Source organism: Triplophysa dalaica, chromosome 23, assembly GCF_015846415.1.
Source record: "Triplophysa dalaica isolate WHDGS20190420 chromosome 23, ASM1584641v1, whole genome shotgun sequence".
In the NCBI taxonomy this organism is placed as follows: domain Eukaryota; kingdom Metazoa; phylum Chordata; class Actinopteri; order Cypriniformes; family Nemacheilidae; genus Triplophysa; species Triplophysa dalaica.
The window spans coordinates 7,786,039-7,806,025 of NC_079564.1; the positions used below are offsets into that span (position 1 = coordinate 7,786,039).

The 19,987-nt window shown below is 37.2% G+C and overlaps 1 protein-coding gene across 2 annotated transcripts in view; it reads right to left on the reverse strand.

Moving 5' to 3' along the window:
- Positions 1 to 14,247, reverse strand: part of sema5a (sema domain, seven thrombospondin repeats (type 1 and type 1-like), transmembrane domain (TM) and short cytoplasmic domain, (semaphorin) 5A) — a 98,948-nt gene extending 84,701 nt beyond the window's left edge. The window contains exon 1 of one of the 2 annotated variants that reach the window (XR_008905495.1): positions 13,860 to 14,247. The gene's annotated coding sequence lies outside the window, so the exon portion shown is untranslated. The remainder of the gene's footprint in view (positions 1 to 13,859) is intronic. The other variant, XM_056738682.1, reaches the window with a different exon arrangement.
- Positions 14,248 to 19,987: the final 5,740 nt, after the last annotated feature.

Below are 19,987 nucleotides of genomic sequence, written 5' to 3' on the forward strand. Positions count from 1 at the left end.
TACCATTGTTGTTTTCATTCTGGTTCATTAATGATCTACAGGACTTTTTTCTCATTAAAATCTTTTAGCTAATTATACTGCATGCTGCGGTCACATGTTTCAACACCTTTAGTACGCTGAATTTTTATGGTCTATTTTAAAGAGTGAGTTTCATTACATCAATACAAAGGCTGCTATTTCTCCTAAAACACCCTATTTGTCAACAGAAAAATACGGTCCATTTCAATTCAGTATAATTCAGAAAACAGACTTCATTATAATCCATGAAATCCATTCTAAAAATGCATCTAAATCCAAATTGACATTAACAACATACTTAATAACAAGGCTCTGATCTCACATCCCAAACCCTGTACAGTACTCCAATCATTTGTTTGACGTCAAACGCACTTCCTACACAAGCAGTTTTCAAACTGCAGCAGATGTTTAGGGTTCCATTGAGAGCATCTCTCTTACGGTGTATTTGTAAGCAGTGCGGGCCATGCGTCCAGCCCACAGCAGTCACTTAAGTACCAAAAGGAGAGCTTGTTTGGTTTAAGCAGCTGTGTTATTGCGCTCAAGTCAGATTAACCCATGTCACTTTCTGATCTTTTGAGACTAACCGAGCTATGCTAAGTGTTGTGGGTCAGAATGTTAAACAAAACACTCGCCTATCGATATAGTACGCTTGAGAAATCTCTTTTGGAGTGTGGTGGGGGAAAACGGGGCTAATAATTCTCAGAGTGGAAACCGGCGATTAATCGAAACTACTTTGCAGCACAATTTCAAAAGGAAAACAAAAACACTTCATGAATAACAGAATGAAAAAGGTAATGAAATTATAAACCACTGTTTTAATAAATAAACACTGAGCGCAAAATACAATTTATTTAAAATCGATCTTCATTCTACAGCCGAATCCTGTCTAAAAATGACAGGAATCAAATTCTACAAGGAACCCAAATAAATATGGCTCTTCAGAAATCAATGGGCCCTATTTTAAAGGTGTAAGCGCCTGGTCTAAAGTGCATGGCGCAAGTTATTAGGGCGTGTCCAAATATAATTTTGCTGGTTTAACAATGGAAAAAAACGGTATGTGTTGGTCTAAAAAGCTTGTCTCTATATTGGGTGTGATGGCGTGTTTTGGGAGTCTCATCTCATAATCCCTTAAGAGCAAGTTGCGCTCGCGCCATGGCGGATTAGCTTTTTTACATGCCATAATTTGCTAACTGAAAAACTAAACAGTTCTCTAGTGAGGAAACGGATCTGCTCATGAGCAATGTTAAGCACACAAGCAGATCATCTGGAGGTCAAGATGGATTTTGATCTTTATATATACAATAATATTATTTTACATTGTAATGCATTTATTTTTAATATTTGCATTACATTTACATTTAGTCATTTAGCAGATGCTTTATCCAAAGTGATTTACAAATGAGGTATACAATGGAAACAATTGTGACAACATAAGGACAACAAAGAGCATAAGCGCAGTAAAACTGGTCTCATGTAGCCTACAACAGTATAAAAAGCAAAGGTTTTTTTAAGGATAGAAAGAGCAGAAAAGAGATAGAAGTCAGAACTAATCAGTCAGGTACTGAAGGAAGAGTTGTATTTTCAGCGGATTCTCAAAGATGGATACAGAATCTGCTGATCTTGCAGCAGCGGCCAGATCATTCCACAACTGTGGAACAAATCCAGAGTAATTTTTTCCCTTTTTGGGATGGCACTTCAAGATGTTGTTCGTTTGCAAAGCATATAGGATCTGGCGGGTACATAAGCCTGTAAGAGCGAGTGAAGATATGGGGGTGCCGAACCAGCGGTGGTCTTGTAGGCCAAGAGCACGTATTTGGCATGTTTGTGAGCTGCTCTACCTGACCACACTTGACCACTAAATTCAACATCAATTTCCCCACTTCACCATCAAAATGTGGTAAATAGCACCTGGGATCACCACTAATAGCGCACATACAGCCGTACCATTGTGAGCCCTACTCGAGAAAACTAAACAGACTTTTGGGACGGGGAAGACCTGCGGGTGGGTGCAGCTGGACAGGAAAATGCTATATTAACTCTGTGCTTGGTCTCAGTCAGACAGCTTCTCTGATCACGATACATCCAACCAAACAAAATTAACATGTTAATGTATGCATGCATACATACATACATGCATACATTAATGTAATGTGTCCTGAACTTGCTATATGGCCATTAAAAAATCATTAAAGTTGTGTTATGTACATTAAATAATCATTTCTCAAAATACTTTCTAAGGTGGGCGAAATAAAGGAACATTTAGGTTCATTATCCCTCCCACCTAGCATGACTATTTCCATTCAAGACCAATATATTTATATTTATACATTTATTTAAAGACTTTGCTTGTTGAAGACACATTTATCATTAAATAAATAAACAATTTAGACGGCAAAAATATAAAATGAGATAATTAAAAATTGACGGCCAATCAAAATGGATGCTATAATGCTAACAGAAAATCCTTTGCAATGGATTTATTTTTGATTTCTGGTTACAGTTGGTTGCAATGTAACAGTCTGTTACAGTTTTCTCCTATCATCCAGACAGATAAACAAGAACACTGAGGCAGAACATTCCCAAACATTCCACAACGAGCTCACATAACCAATAAGATTTAAATTTAAGTGCAGTCAAGTTCATTCCCCAACCAGTCCGTAAACAAACTGAAACAGGTGCTAACAAGATGGAGAATTTTGCACACTCGGGTGGATTGGGAGCTGCACAGCCTTTCACCTCAACTTTTCTTTTTAATGACGGGCGTCTGAGAAAGTCCAACAATAAGTTATTCTTCTCCCTCTGCTTGCCAACATGCACTAGCAAAGCTCAATGAAATCGTATGGTGGTGATAAAATATCACAGCGCACATAAATAATGTTTTAATGAGCCCCCACACCCTTCCATTTAATGGTGACTGTAGGTTTTCCAGACTGGGGCCACCGCATGTGGCCTCCAGGTGGGCCATTCAGACACGATATTATCCCAAACACCTCTGATTCCTAAATCATCCAGGACTACTGTTGGACCAGGCCCTCTGCTTTCTCTCTCTCTCAGCTCTTGTTTCCCTTTCTCTACCCATGTTCACCTTCAAATTCTCTTTCTCACCCCTCCTCCCGCTCCATACAAAAACGTGTGCGGTGAGCAGCCATGGTAGATTGAATCCAATTCTGAGGGCAGAAATAACAGGATGTGTTCCCCTAATTGTTTCCAAAGAACATTCAGCCATTATTAGCTGGAGAGAAAAATCCTTGTATGCATAATCCTCATTATCCCTCTCTCCAATCCTAATTAGCATGAAATTTAGCAGTGGTGAAACGGCCCATACGGATCAGGTTAGGTGGCCCTGTTAAAAAGTGTCTGTTATTTAAAAATGGAAGAAAGAATAATAGTTGGAACGGTTAAAAAAGCAGCCGTTTTCAATTGTACACCCTTCTTTAAAAGCTTCAATAGACCAGATAATTACCTAACAACACAGAGGAGAGAAAAACATCACAATCCAATAAAACAAAGTTCCACATGTGCTAATTATATGTTGTGCTTATTGTTCTTACAGTAATTAGAGAGTGGAAATTTACAAAGAAGAAAGGAAGATAAAAATAGATGAACTTATACAGGGTGGCACATGGCTTTTTCCTTTGCTGTTAGGAGGTACCAGCGCCAGCCCTGGCATGGAGCAACTGAAGATTTACTGTTGTAGTTCTTCATCTCAGCATATGATGCATTTGTGTATTTATGTATTTGTTCTGTGGTATAGTTTCTGTATAACTTGCAAGAGCACCCAGGTAAAAAAAACTTAACCAAAAATAACAACTCTTTTTCTAAATAGAACACAAAAGATATTTTGAGAAATGTGTCAGTCTTCTGTCTTCTTTTGCAGGACATTTTAAAATGGTCCTGATCTGTTCACTTCTCTAAATTTCACAAAATATCTTCTTTTGTGTTCAACAGAACAAAGAAATTACACATTCTTTTTCCTACAATGGTGGTCAATGGTGCCTCAGAATTGCCATTCTTCCAAATATCTTTATCCGTGTTCAACCAAACAAAGAAGTTAATACAGGTTTGGCATGACTAGAAGGTGAGTAGTTTAGTTTTTGGGTCAACTATCCCTTAAAATCTAATTCAAAATTGACACTCTTTCACTTTTAACATCTTCCAAATCTACAGTGCATGTGTCAGATCCAATGGCTCTGTGCAGATTAACTTTGCTTATCAAATATGTCTACGTTAAGCCCTTGTAAGGGCAGCTGTCAGTTGAGTTCAGGGTTGAGCTCATGGTTTATGTGGTGACAGAAAAGCACGAATGGAGGAAAACTGCAACAAGACCCATCTAAGATCAGCAGGTGAGATGGGGGAGCGGTAGACTGCAGACCTCAGCAGGGTCAATGAGAGACTGGAGAGTGTCATGGAACAACTGGGTCTTTTATGGCTCTGAATAATTACTCAAAGGCTCCATTCTTTCAATCCACTTAACACCGAAAACCATTTAGTGCCCATGATTTGTCAGTTTGTGTGGGGTTCTTGGGAACTATACAGTAGGGTCAAGCAATCACTTTCTTTAGGAAACTGTTGCTTTATTCACAGGACAACATTTGTTTCTGTACTGGGAAGTAACCCTGTGGGTTTTCGCTCACCATAATTCATTCAGTTCATTCAACATTATTCAAAGGAAAAGAAGCCTGTTGATATAATCTTCGTTCAGAGCTTAATAGCCCGACAGGCAAAACTGGACATTTTAAGCGCAACAGGTGATTTCTGTTCTTCTCTTTCTAACTCGATATTCCCATCTGAGCGCTTTGTCTTTTTAGAAGGGGTGGAAAGTTGAACAGCAAGAAAAACATATTAAACGGGGATTGAGAAAGTAGTGATGTGTCGATCGTTCCACCGCAGGAACTCAGAGTCGGCAGGTAGGCTAATTTACTAGCTAACAAGCCCTCCTCCAGTGGCATTTATCCAAGGTGAATACAAATGAAAGCACGCCTTTCAACTCCCACAACACTTGACTGTAAAGACCCCAGAGTTCTTAGCATAGAGCAGAAGGAAATACTAATCGAGTGCACTGGCATACAAAAAGTTGTACAACGAGAAAAAATGGACTTTTACTTCGTAAAATGAGTGGATTACACAATGGTGTGTATGCAACATACTCACACAGGAAATTTTATCTGTTGATTACAGTTATATGTTTAAATTCCCCTGATATCAAGTTATAAATATAAATGTCCATATATAGACTGTATGTATATTGAAAGTCATGCTGAGTGACACAGGTTTTGGTGAATGACTCGAGAAAGGTTGTGATGACTAACAAAAACACGAATCAATAGACCATGTCACAAATGGCCATGAGACTAAGTCGGCGTATGACAATGATTTGTTTCGTTCCTATTTTGATAACGGTTGGTGATATCGAATAGACAAACAGACAGTCCAATCCTAAACTCAAAACTTTAGCTAAAGTGTTTGGCTGAACAACAGTATTTGGTAAAATCAAATATCATCCGGGTTGCCAGGTCTACCTTACAAAAACAACCCAATGGCCAGTCAAAACTAGTATCAAAACTCAAAATATGCCAGCCCTAGAATCAACCTAAAATACCAATTTAATATTTTACAGCCACTGATATGCATTACACAATTTATCATTGAACATTATTGTACAATATTAATCATAAACACAGCCTGTTTTCATAATTGACTTTTTATGTTAAATAACTTAATTTAAGAAGGGCCGCCGCTGAACAAAGTCCTTCCACCTTTCACCCACCAAAAAATAGTTAATGGTGGGTTAAAATCCTTAATTAAGAAGCAGAAACTCAAAGGTAGCGAAACTGTAACCATAGTTTCACTGGGATAAATATAGACCAAAGTGGGGAAAATATGAGGTCTGATCAATATTATCAGATTATCTGAAAATGGACATAATGCTCAAAATATTGTCTGATCTCTAAACATCCCTGCTAAAAAAATCTCAAATGTGTCTACTTGCACAGGCTTCAATCAAGAAGCAGGAAGTTGTCATCGTCTGCCGAAGGGGATCACCCCCACTTTAAGATGAGATATATTTATCTGTCTTCTATTGCTCCATCATTCTAGGGGTAGTAATGAGTAAAGATCCCTTTTCTAAGATTTTAAATATAAATGACACCCGCCTCTAATTAAAGGAAATCTCATATTGATCTCTGCACCCACTTCGCATGAGCAAGCGTCTATTTGACAGGAGCTGGGCAACGCATTAAAAGTGCACTGCATGCCATGGCGCTCCCCCATCAGAGCGATGTGGTACGGCTTTTCAGGGAGACGCTCGATGCTTTAAGCAGGACTTGGGAGGCTTTGTATTGATTAGCAAGAGCTCTGTCTCCATAAAATCAAGCTGTTCACAGACATGAATGGGATTTTCTCCAAGCCATTGCATCAAGGGGTTGTGGCTTTGTTTATTAAAGGAAAAGTGCATTGAAAAATTGTGATGTCATTGACTTGCTCCCATACCTTTCAAAACTCATATGACCTATACAGAGTAGTAAAACTGTTTTATTTTTGCAAACAACTGTACAAGAATGGTGACCATAGTGGCAAAGGAAATTTTTCAAGATTTTCAGTGAATAACTATAGTGAATATTTAGCGCCACACAGGATGCTATAAATAAAAATGTAGAACACAAGTGCAGCAGTTTTGTTTGTCTGTTTTAGAGATTGATAGATCCTGGTCCCCATCAAATTTCATTGTATGAAAGAAGACCAGACATTCAGTTTCTCTGTGGCGTACCACAGAAAATAGAAAGTCCCATACTTTTGTAAGGCCATGAGGGTGGGCAGATACGGCATAATTATTTATTTTATAAAAACTGTCCCTCTATAAATTTAGAAGTATTTCCCTAATAAAAATGTCTAAAAGTACATAAAAAAGGCTCAGGGTTGCTTTTGGATGTTTATTTTTTTGAAAGAAGAGCATATTTAATTTAACTGTAATGTTAAATTTTCACCTGTCACATTCTGTCTGACTCCATTGGCTCTCTGGACCCCGTGGACGCATCACCTGTCAGGGATGATGTCAAGTCCCCTGACATATCCTCAGATTTGGATAGCACAGACGCACACCAAGAAGTATCACAAATATCACATGTCAATGAAGCAAAATACTGAATTTGACTCATCTCTTTACAAAAACAGTGGGGCATTTGATGGAGTCATGGCTTAGAGGTAAGCACACATCATTAAAAGAAAGGAATTTATGAGGTATATCAAAATATATAATATATAAGTACATCTTTAATTAAAATATTTTTGTGAAAATCATGTTTTTTATTTGCAGAAAATTCAAATGGAACAAAATGGTCAAAATAACTAAAAAAGAAGCCATGTTTTCATATCTTGAAAACTGCAAAGAATATAACTTCATATTAAGATTTAAAATATTAATGTCTTTAAGCATTAAAAAATATATGATATAATAATATATGTATGTTGTCATGCTGTCAGTCTTTCACGTCGCTGTTGGTTGACTGTGTCATTCCTGAGGTTTGTTTTTGCTGGAATTCCAGAGACTACCAGCCTCATCACTCAAAATGACTGCTTGACCTTATTGATGCCAACATCTGAATGGAAGCAAACCCTGTTCAGCTATGTTCCAACAGGTGCTGGTAGACCATTCAGTTGAAACTGTCAAAACAGCAAAGTAAGAACTAACTCCCTATTGATCAAAAGTTTTTAAATTAAATCTTCAAGCCCGTATGGGAATAATAGATAAGGGTGCTCAATCCTGCTCCTGGAGAGCAACCATCTCGAAGAGTCTGCTTCCAGTCACAATCTGAACACACCCGTTCAAGTGAACTCCAAGATGTGATTAAATGCCTCAGGTGTGTTTTATGAGGGTTGGATACCCTTGTGGATAGATGTCGAAGAACAGATTTGAGCATCCCTATCCCTACCTGGCAATCTAGCATAACTGCGGAATCTTCTGTTGTCATCCAACATAGAATTTTAATAGCATCAGCACTAATTTAGAAAAGTAGCAACCAAGTGGAAAGTAGACAGAAAAAAGTGACAAAAAAGTGACATGCTTGATATCGCCAAATCAAGTCTGAGTTTGTCCGTAAAACTTTATTAACAGTTTGTCATATCAGAATTAAACATCTGTGCAGGAATTAGAACTCAGGGCTGACACAGAACCAAAACCGCTCTGGCTCTCTCCACCGGAACAGGAAGCGAGAGTTGTAGTTTTAACCCGTCATGCAGCCATGCAGAACACCTTCAAGGCATCTCATTAGAGGCCTTTTTTAGACGCAGACCTTCTTCACCATCAAGCAGTGTCAGCTTCAAGAATCAATCTACACTCCCCCTATCTGCTACGCCACATTTTCGCAAGCAAGACCCCAGACAGAGATGGATGCTGTTCTCACCCTGACACGAGCTTTCAGAGCAGCAGGGGAGGAGGTAGGCAACAGCTCTATCTGAAAAGCCCTAAATACATATTAAGTGCTTTCTCGCTATCTGCATCTCTTTCCCCGTACAGCCATTGGTCAGAATGCTGTTAGAATCCATCAGGAACACTTGACTTATCCTGCATTTGAATGAATCTGAAGCTTTTCTTTATAAAAAATGAGATTGCTGTGATTATTCGTGTTTGCTTGAATGGAAAGGTTTCAGTTAATGTGATTTTTATTGGGATTTGCCGGCACAGATTTTTCAATAAATTATCCTGATATGTGGCCAACATGATGCCAGCCTGTTAATACAGCAACAGGATGATTCAATAATGATGGGATGAAGTGAAACGTACACAAAAGTACAGACATTTCTTTCGTACAATATTTACTCAACATGGAAAAAAAGAGCTATATCACACTTGAACAAAGATGTGTTCAAACTTATTAGAATAACCAAACTCATCAAAACTATGAATCAACTTGACTTTTAATTTTAACTATTTTAGCAGCTTTTCCCCTTCATTTTGTAAATAAATATTTTAACATTTTATTGACCAAAAATGTTGCACCCTTAAAAGCGTTTTAAACAGTATTAGTGGAGTTGCTATCTATTGCTGGGCTCTTATTGGCTGACTTTTTAATAACCATTTATAAAGATTATTCACTTCAATAAAATTTTCACTATAAAATTGTAGTTGTATAATAAAATAAATGAATATGTTGGCACAGGATTTTTACCAACAAAACACACTTTAAACATTCGGTGTCAGATCAATATTTTTTAAACAATATGAAAAACATTACAGTCGTCGGATCCGACACGTGGCGGGGTTGCGGATCGGGTGACACGGGTACGAATCCCGTCTCTTGGTCCTTTCCCCGAACCCACCCCCTTCTCTCTCTCTCTCTCTCTCCCACTTCACTTCATGTTATCTCTATCACTAAGAAGTACAATTAAAGGCAAAACGCTAAAAATAAATGTAAAAAAAGAGAAAAACATTACAGTAAAATGATATTTAACCGCAACTGTATTGAATTATATTGTTATACCACAGATGCAGAAAATGCCATTTATTGTACAGTATGTACATTTCCAGCCCTGACTGAAATACAAAATTAGTCCAGTAGTTAATTTTTCTGCTTTATAAATAACATTTGCAAACACTTATCATTGAATGTTTCTTTGTTACTGTACATCTTAAATTCCTAAGAAGCAAAGGCATTATAAAGATATTTTATGAGGTGACTGGATCATCTGCCTGTTTGCCAGCCAATTCATTAATGTTCCATTAAATGTATTATGACGTGAATCAAAAGACCACATATATAAAATTTATAAGACAAGAACAAGGTCCTACCGACAGACAGTAAAGCCATGCTTCAACAGCTTTGTATAAATGGACCTCAACCTCAAAACAAATTGTGTCCATCCGTATTTAAAAGGAATGTCAACCACAAACCTGCTCTTCTCCATTTGTTAACAATGTAAATCAAAAGCAATAGCATTCAATGCAGTTCAGAAATAATCGTGATCCGACTTGAAGTTCCCCTTGAAAGTTGTATCCCATAATCCTTCACGACAGGAAAACATCTCTAAAACTCATGCAGACATCCAGTAAACGAGTCACTCAAACGGTGAAATGAACCCTTCACTGGTATCGTATTATCATTCACTCACGTAAAAATTATGAGGCAGTTAAACCGAGCCTAGAAACCATGGAAAATCATTTTCAGAGATACTGACAACTCATGATTCAGAACGTCTGCCTACGAAATAATAAACTAGACTGAGAAAAAAAATCTGCTTTCCAGCTAGGTTCCATCTCAAATTCCTTTTTTCCTCTTAGAACATAAGGTCCAGTGTTTTAAATATAAACAGGATGCTGTCCAAGTCTTTCCTAAAAATAACAGCAGAGGTTCTGAAGGGGTTATAAAGTCGACCTGCTTTGTAAGTGCTGCTGAAAACCTGTGTCCTTATTTTTATAAGAAAGTCTTTCATAAGAGCACAGCGGATACACAGGGACTCAGGGGATTTGTCAGTGTACGGATTGTGGTTCAAATGACAGCGAAAGCAGCGTAATGAGGTTTTGTGGTTTTAGGACTAAGTAAACATCAGCCGGCGTGGAGAGATGCTGTTAATCTGCACTGATATGTGGACATATCATTGTTTCAAGTGAAGCACAGGCATCCATCTCTCGCTCTCTCTCTCTTACACACACACACACACACACACACACACACACGCACACACGGACACATGGACACTCATCTTCTGGTAACAAATTTTGAGAAAACTTTGATGAAAGCACTGAAAGCGCTGAACATAGGCAGTTCAATGCAAAGTCACTATTACTCTAGTCATGCTCCAATCTGGCAACGCTGCAGATTGAGTGAACTGCTAACATGCTAGTCACCTCTTTACAAATTGACATTATTGTAGTTTTCAAAAAAATACAGAAAACATTTATAAAATAAACTGAAAATGAATGATGGAAAAATCTTGAATACAAGTCTCGCGGGAGTCTTAGTTCATTCAGACCTAACATAATTTATATGAAATATGAATAACCTTAAATTAAGATGTAAAAAAACACTCAAATCACTATGCTTTTACACCGCTACTGTTAACTGTTACAATCAATTATCCATGAAATGAGAAAAGAAAAAACAAAAACATTATGAATTCTCGCTATATGCAAAAGATGCCACGAAAACTATGTTTACAAAACTAATTTACAGCAATTAGAAGATAAAGAATCCAAAGAATGGTGATTACGAAGACTTATATCAAACCAACCTCAGCTTGTTTTGTGTGATATAATGTTTTTACCCAACGCGGTTATCTAATCTTCTTCAATAGCTATGACAATGTCAATAAACCTTTATGGGTGACAATTACATCTCATGTTACACACTCTCCGTATTGTCTTCTATAGTTGTTGGACGGGCATTGCTTATCTAGCATCAAGGTTGTGTTTGATATAGCCATGGCAACAATCCATTCTCAGGCTGACATGGTAGATAGTGCCACGTACACCTGATTAAGTTCAAGCATCATTACCCTCGACCCTTATGCTCTTTATGCCAGCTGTTCCTCAAGCATGACTTACTCTACAGGAGTAATAAAGTGACAGCCAGTGCCCCAACCTCCACCTAAAACCACCACTGGGCAGTTCCACAGCACCACACCTGAGGGGGAAGTTTTGAACGAAATCTATATATAGACAAGAGGGACAGGGCAGCCAAAAAAATACTCAAAAAGTCTGAAACAATCGTGTAGTATTATGTGACCTATAGAACTTATTCTGTTATTAAAAACTTTTGTGCTAAAATGTATTCAGTAGGGAAAATACAAAAATGGAAGAACCGGTGGATCAGAAGAACATCAGGCTTTCTGGGTTGGTGGTTGTGAAGGTGCAGTGATACTTCGGGTTACAAATAGGCTACAACGGAATTCCCCTGTCGCTCTTTAAATTACTAAAGATCCCCAGAGGGTGTTTTGTACGGAAGATTGTTATGAAGGAATCATATCTGTATAGATATCTATTTATGTTATTTGTGTTTATATAACTACACTTAATATTCGGCCCCATGTACATTAAACTCTTTAGGACAGAAACGGTGTTAAATATGGTTTAGGTAAAAAACAATGACCCGGAGGTTTTTGGGGGCCAAGGATTGTTTTAATATGTCCACAGAGATTCGGTGTTAAATCTGCGGTGTAATTTGAAGCAGTCTCATTGCCTAAAGGAATCTCATCATACTCTTTCAGAATTCAGCACTTTTGTTACTTTACTGTTACATTCCCGAGCTGCTTTGTCCTATGGGACCTTAATGGCCGTGCCTTTGCAGGAGAATGAACCCGAAGGACTCTCGCTGCTATGATCTAAAAGTAATTTAACCATCTGGATCAGGGTCACGCTTTTCCAGAAGTGTGCCGCTGATAAACTCTCCACATGTGCTAGTCTTAAAGACATATTCTGCTTAAAATGCAAAGGGGTTGAAAAGGATACTTCAGCCAAAAATGAAACGTCTGTCATCATTTACTCACCTTCGAGTTGTTCCAAAACTGAATGCATTTCTTTGTTCGGATGAACAAAGAGAAAGATATTTGGAAGAATGCTTATAAATAGACAGATCTTGCAGCTCATTGACCTCCATGGTAGGAAAAAATGCAGTTTTTAGTATTCTCTGTGTCTAAAGTGAGCTTAGAATTCTTTCAGGATAAAATCGAAAACTCAGTAGGACCAAGTTTTTTTAACGCAAGGGTAAAACAAATAATGTTATAGTCTGGAGAGGTCTTTGGTCTCCTGGAAGTCGCAGCTCTACAGGTGAGCTACTCTTTTCAAGAAAGCCAAGTGTTCAGAGTCATTAAGCAAATGCATTTGCTGCCCAGACTGCTTTAAATGGTCATTTTGCCACTCTACAGTAAATGACTAAAATAATGATATTCGCAGTTTGCTGCACGTTTTTGAGTGAATATGTCTTATGTCCAAAATTGATGCTATTAAGCTTAATGACCTGACGCATTCTCTGTTGCACTATGTGCTCGCTGATAACATCCGTGTGTTGGCAAAAAAAATGCTAAAACTCAGTGACTTATGCATACAGCAATAAGTAGCTGTTTGAATGTTAAAAAGTGTAAAAATGAAACAAAATAATGTCAATTAATGTGAAATCGAGTTTCACCTCAAAATCTAGAGAGAATTTCCGTATTTTGTCCATGAAATATCCTTCCAAAGCTAAAGGCACATGTAGTACACAAGGTACATAAAGAGGTGAAAAAATATAAAAAATGTCCCCAACTAGGACATTTGTGGACCTGATTTCAATACACTAGGCTACAGGTCACTATTTTCATTAAAGAAAGAAAGAAACAAAGCTAGTGTTAAAATATCGTAATGACACCGTATGTTAATAATCAAACAGTCTACTATGACTAGTGCTGGATGAAGACGTAGCGCGTAATTGCGCTTTCAAAAGCTTCATCTCAACGAAACACTGTGAATTTACTCTAACGCAGCACCACCATGCGGTCAACACGCTTTTATTTGCTAAAGTTCTTCCACAAAACAGATAAAAACGGACATTTGTGTTTCATTTTTTTGCCACTAATTTTCCTGTAAATAAGGTCTATGTTGGGAATAAACGAAATGTTTGAACAGTTTAAGTATGAAGAATGCGTTAAATAATGCTTGAAAATTGCACTTGTTCTTGCATGTAAAAGTATTGCAAAATAAGAAATCAGTCTATTCATTTTACAAATAAAAGATTGTTTCATAAGGTTAAGGCTATCACATCACATACAATGTGCTATTTTGCAGTCTTGCTTTTTGAAGAAAGAAATCCACTTTGTTTGGATGTAAACATGGCTAAAAGGGTTCGGTTAATGAAGAAAGCAAACGGGTCACTTACCAAAATAAGTCCTGCAATATTCCTCCCGTTCATCTAGGTGTGAAGAACAGTCAACGAGTTCTGCCAAATATGTACAGGACTCGCAAACGTGTATTAAATCCCAATATCTCTACAGTCCGCAGCGGTAAGTCCGTGTGAGCGCAGGTTTCTCTGAACTCCACCTCTCCCTCTAGACACGCGCTGAGAGACAACTCACACCAAATACGCAAATAATGGGCAGTCTAAACACAATGGTTTCCATTTGTTTCTGAGGAGACGGTGACAGCCGAGCGGTAAGAGACGCGGAGCGGACCTGCTGAGTTCAACTCACCGGACAGTTTGTGTGAAGCGCTCCGGTCAGAGAGCGGCGGTGTGTGAGACGCTGCCTGCGAGCGCCCCCGTGTCTGCTAGTCTCGCGACGCCACGCAACAGCGCTGTGTTCGAATCAATGAAGCTGTCTACACCACCAGCGATTATGGAAAAACTTGGCTGATAATAATCGACGACGTTAATTGCGTAACTTGTCTAAAAATTCACATCGTTTGAGTTTATATGGTGCATTTGTTACCCGTTTTGTTGTAAAATTATTTTCTAATTGTCTTTTTCGCACAAATTTGGCATCAATACTTTATTAGCATGCTGTATGTCTATATATAAACAGTTAAAGTTTGATAGCCTAATTGAGTTGTTGAATTAGTGAAATGGAAATTCTTTCAAAGGCACTGCAATTTTTTTGTGACTTCCTGTTCCTAAATTATATCATCCTATATAATGTAAAGACCATTATTCTTTGAAAATATAACATTGGTCTTTAATATTGACTGCGTAAAACAATGCCAAAGATTAAAATTATAGTGTAGGATGGTCGAAGTCAAACTTTGATGCTTCTTATCTCATAATTAGATGTTGGGACTTGGATTTCACATACTGCCAGTGTTGGGTGTAACTAGTTACTAAGTAATTAGTTACGGTAATTTAATTACTTTAAAAGTAAAATATGGGATTACTCTTATGTTTTCTGTAATTTCATTACAGTTACTTTTGATGTAATTAAACGAAATACTTTGTTAAATATATGCGTGTGCAATAGTGTTATTGACAAAGTCTTACTTTAAAATCTGTGCTTTAATGTATAATTCTCACATTTGTAATACTTTGGTCAGTTAATAATATTATTTGAATGAATTCAATAAGCCGTTTCATGTCTATCCTTGAATCGCTTAACTAATAAAGGTTGATGTAGGATATAGAAAGTAATTAGTAATGAGTAACTAAATACTTTTTGGACAGAGTAATTTGGACAGTAATCTAATTACACTATTGAATATGTAATGAGTAACTAGTAATTAATTACTTTTTCAGAGTAACTTACCCAACACTGCATACTGCTCACATTTTTCTAGCACTCTGAATGCATGTTTTCTATTAGGCCTAAATATCTTTTCAGATTTCATTGTTACGTTACCATTAAACAAAACTTGACCTTATAAAAAAGAACAATAAGTGAGTATTCCATTTTTATCAATCTAGATTACTCTTCGAAATAACGTAAACCTAAACGTTGCCATAGCAGGACTATTTTTGGATGTTTGGTTCCACAACCTTTAACATCCTCAAAACCTTTCTGTTAGCCAAAAGGTTCTTCAAAGTGGAAAAAGTTTTACATATATAGGCTATAAAAGGCTAGGAGAGGTTCTTTTGAGAACTTTTGACTTAAAAGGTTCTCGGGATAACCAAAAAGGTTCTTTTATGCATCGTTGCAAAGAACCCTTTAAAGGGATAGTTCGCCCAAAAATGTCATGAACAACAGTGATAACCATTCACATGGAGGCAAAACCCATTAGTACGACTATTGTTTGGTAACCAACATTCTGTAGTGATAAGAAGGTGAGTAAATGATAAAGACATTTCATTTTTAGGCAAACAATCGTTTGTAGAACCTTTCCTTTTACTGTAGACACATAAAACAAAATTCTGCCTTAAAATGGCCCTTTCCCACTTAATAAGGTAAATCAAGAGATTTACATTTCAAATGGTCTAATATTTTGTAATATATATTGTAAAATAATTTGATTGTACTCTCTGTGATGTAACACTGTGCTGGGAAAAGGCCTAGTGCTAGAATGTATAATGATTTGGGTATAATGCCCTACTTGTAACAGAGAGCTCTATGCAGCCAGGGAAAAAAGCAAGGGCTGGTCCAATATTTTGTGAAATTGCATGCATGAAAGCTCTAGTATTACATTTCATGAATGACATACTGTGACTCAACTTCAACACCGCAGAGAAGTTCAAAATGAGTGCAAATAAAAAAGTGCATTTGGATAATGCAGACGGTTCTTGGAAAACAGTCATTATCTGATTTAAATGTGGTCTGAAACTTTAATCCCGCAGGAGTGTTATTTGCCGTCTTCATTAGACGGAGGCACAGCCTAAAAGTGATCAAGTGGTTGTCAGCCTGAAAACTATGTGATGATATGCCATTATTACACCTATAAAAAGGACACAGAGGCTTCTGAGGACTTACAAATCAAAGAGCGTCCTGTATTGCCTGACAACTATGTTTAACAATACATAATTTCAGACTCCCAACGAAAGCTCCAAGGACTCTAATGACTAAGTTGCCAAGCAACTGTCTATTAAAGTTAAGACCTCTTCACCTGGTCTTGTGTGATTTTGGACATGTTTTACCAAGGGGGGCAAGGGGATGAATAATATCTTCCGGATCACGCAGTATAAAATCCTACCCTCAGCGACCTAACCGGTCATCACTTTTTCAACAAGACCATGTCCAGTCTTGTTATACAAAACATTCCATCCATCACCAAACACCAATTCGGCCCCCGATGGAAGGATTAAAACAAAAAGAAAGCACAGCGCTAAACAACTACCTCAGCAGTGATTCCATCATAACTGACAGGGGTCCCGGGGGCACTCACGGTACCATGAAGGAGGATGTGAAGCTGCCCGTGTATGAAGACCATCAGACATCATTCACCTCTGTGTACCTGCGCGGGGCTCGCTGGGGCGTAGTGAATAGTCCCGTGGTCAGGTGATTTTCCGGGTGTTTGGTAGGACGGAGGCGAGCTGGCTGTATTAGAACTATTGACCCCTGTATGAAAAGCTTCTGGAGCGGAGCTTAAAGGGGAAAAGGGATAGAGAGATAACATATGTGCTTTTTTCTGTCTTTACATCAACCTGTTCCCGGTTTTGTGAGGCTTGGCCGGTTGAGATAGTTGCAGACTATATGTCACTGTCCAACCTGTTCCAGACATGATGGATAGTATTAGACGCTTTTCTTATTTTAGGAGTTTGACTGGGAAGTTTTGTATCAGAGTTATCAGGGGAGACATGTAATAACAGAGAACTCGCATTCAGCTTTAAAATAAATTCAATGTTTAAGGGATAGTTCAACCGAAAAAAGAAAAACTCTGTCATCATTTACTAACCCCCTCTTGCCAATTAAAACCTGCATGACTTTCTATTTCTGTGAAATACAAAAGAAGATCATTTGAAGAATGTCAGTAACCAAATAGTGATGGTACCCATTGACTTGAACTGGTTTTGTGTCCGTACAACTGAAGTCAAAGGGTACCCCCGTTGTTTGGCTTATGTTCTTCAAAATATATTTTGTATTGTGTGGAAGAAAGAGCCTTTATGTTTAATGCATTTTTAAGGGTTATTAAAGGGTGTGATGCATAATAATTGTTCATAGTGTGTGTTGTAATACATTAAATGTTGTTGTAAAGAATTAGAACCAAATTAAAAATGCTAAGTGTGACAATGAATTGATTAGTGTTATAATTTACACCTGTGGTCACAATTATTCATTACAAATTAAAATGTATTATAAGGTGCATTACAAGGCATAGTTAATACATTAAAACATTTTATGCATTATGTTATATACTTTAATAATTCATTATAATTAAGTAAAGTGTAAGCAGAATGTCAGAGAGGTTTGAAATGACAAGATGGTGAGTAAATGATGACAACATTTTCATTTTAGGGTGGACTATCCCTTTATTTTCAGCCGCTTTGTTTTACTGTAAACTGAAAGAATGGTTTGTGAGTGCATGGGTGTTACACACGGAAATAAACTCGAGGCTCAGATTTCTAAGCAAATTAACAATTATTACATTATTTTTAACTCACCGTAGCCTATAACAATATTCAATTGGTTCCATAATCAAATACTTGATGGACTGCTTAGATAGGTATCTATTTTTTACCATATGGAGAGCGATCTCAAGTTTCTTTCCACTATGGCACACTGAGGTCTTTCAGTGAAGGTTATAATGTCACAGCCCACAATCGCAACCTTCTCACCTCAAACGCAAATAGACTTAAGCTAGTCATTATGACAATTACAGGTCATTCACTTGTGCACTAAGCAATTTCACATAATGACAATTCAGACCGTCAGATGTGTATTCAAATTACTTCAATCTTAATTGAAAGCTACCAGAACGAGAAAAATAATTTAATTGCAACATTTTAAAGGTCCAGTGTATAATTTAGCGGTATTTGTGAGGTCCTCCCTCCTTTTTGAAGCACTACGGTGCCTGACACAGGACAAAGTCCTGAAGATGTTTTCCCTTCTTTGTCGAAGGAGTTAATGTATTTATGAGAGTTTGTTTGTATAGGGCTGCTGTAGAAACAACATGGTGAGTTCCATGCAAGGGGACCCTCGGTGTGTCTACATAGAAATAGCTCATTCTAATGTAGTAAATACTTTATGCTTCATTACATAAGCTCTTTATTTACCTCTGAAGACATACTATTGTATTGCATTTCTGTCAATAGATCCTCCAAAAAATTGCACATTGGTCCTTTAAGTTCTAAACTGCTACTACTACAATCTGTTTTTAAACTTACCACAGAGTTTATTTTTAGATTTGAACCGTGATGCCTTTCTACACCAACACATTCATAATTATCATTTCAGAGACTTTGATCATATTTTCACTAATCCAAATGTTGCAATTAAAACGGGTTTCTAATTAAGATTTGCCGCCCTAAGTGCAGGTAAACATCCATCATCTCTCACATCTCCAGCTGAGGCCATCGTATCTTAACAAGCTGTCCAAAAACCAACACATGAAAACTCTTTGTTGACAAGCAAGTTTGCACTCAGCAGATGTGTTAATTAATTTTAATGACTTACAGTGAACGACAGGGTTCAGACAGAAAGAGCAATGGGGACGGTAAGAAGTTTGTCAGAGTTGTTCATTTGGAAATAAAGCAAAGTTTGTCAAGACAAAGAGGGCATGTTGTTGCAACCATAATGTCAGTGTCTGCCTGACAATTCACGTGCTGGAGTTTGTCATAATATTGACTGCATGTGTTGTTGCAATCCAATGATCCCGGCAGATTATAAAACAAAAGTTATATTTTTATAAATATATACAATATATAGTTATAAACAACCGTCTATTTTGTTTGTTTTAGGGTTTTTTGAGGAGATAGTTTTTTATTTAGTTATTGACACAACACTAGCCAGCAGCGCTAGCTTCCTAATACCTTTGTTTACATAGACTCTCATAAAGTCCAAATAGTGAACAACTTCAATGAAATGTTTTATCAGCCATAATCATATCTAAAAGAAAATTTGATCCATGGCGAGTTTAGGCAACCTTTAGTATGATCGCAGACAGTGTAAGGAACACACAGATCAAATACAGCCTCCAGGACTGCTGTTGGAAAGCAAACTAGAGTGCTTTTTAATAAAAGAAAAATAGGAGACTAAATGTAAAATCAAGAACTGCTTACAAAATACAGCTCACTGTTAAGCCAGAGAGATCATTATAATTGCTTACATGGTCTATTTACTTTCTGGAAATTGGATTTTATGAAAAATAAGGTGATATATGGATATATGGCAATTACGTTTGAAGTCTCAGAAGCTTAATTTAATAGCAAGAGAGTATTACAATAATACAACACACACAGGTGTCAGGAATATGTATAAGGCATAGCTTCAGATATCACTGTTTTATATTAGAAAAATATTTTTATAATCACACGCTTCATTATAATAAGGAAGCTAAATATTTAAGTCAATTAAGCTTATTTAATATTAAGATACCAATTTTTTAAATGGCTTTAAATTTAACGTCACCAATTAATTTCTTCTTATTATATTTTGG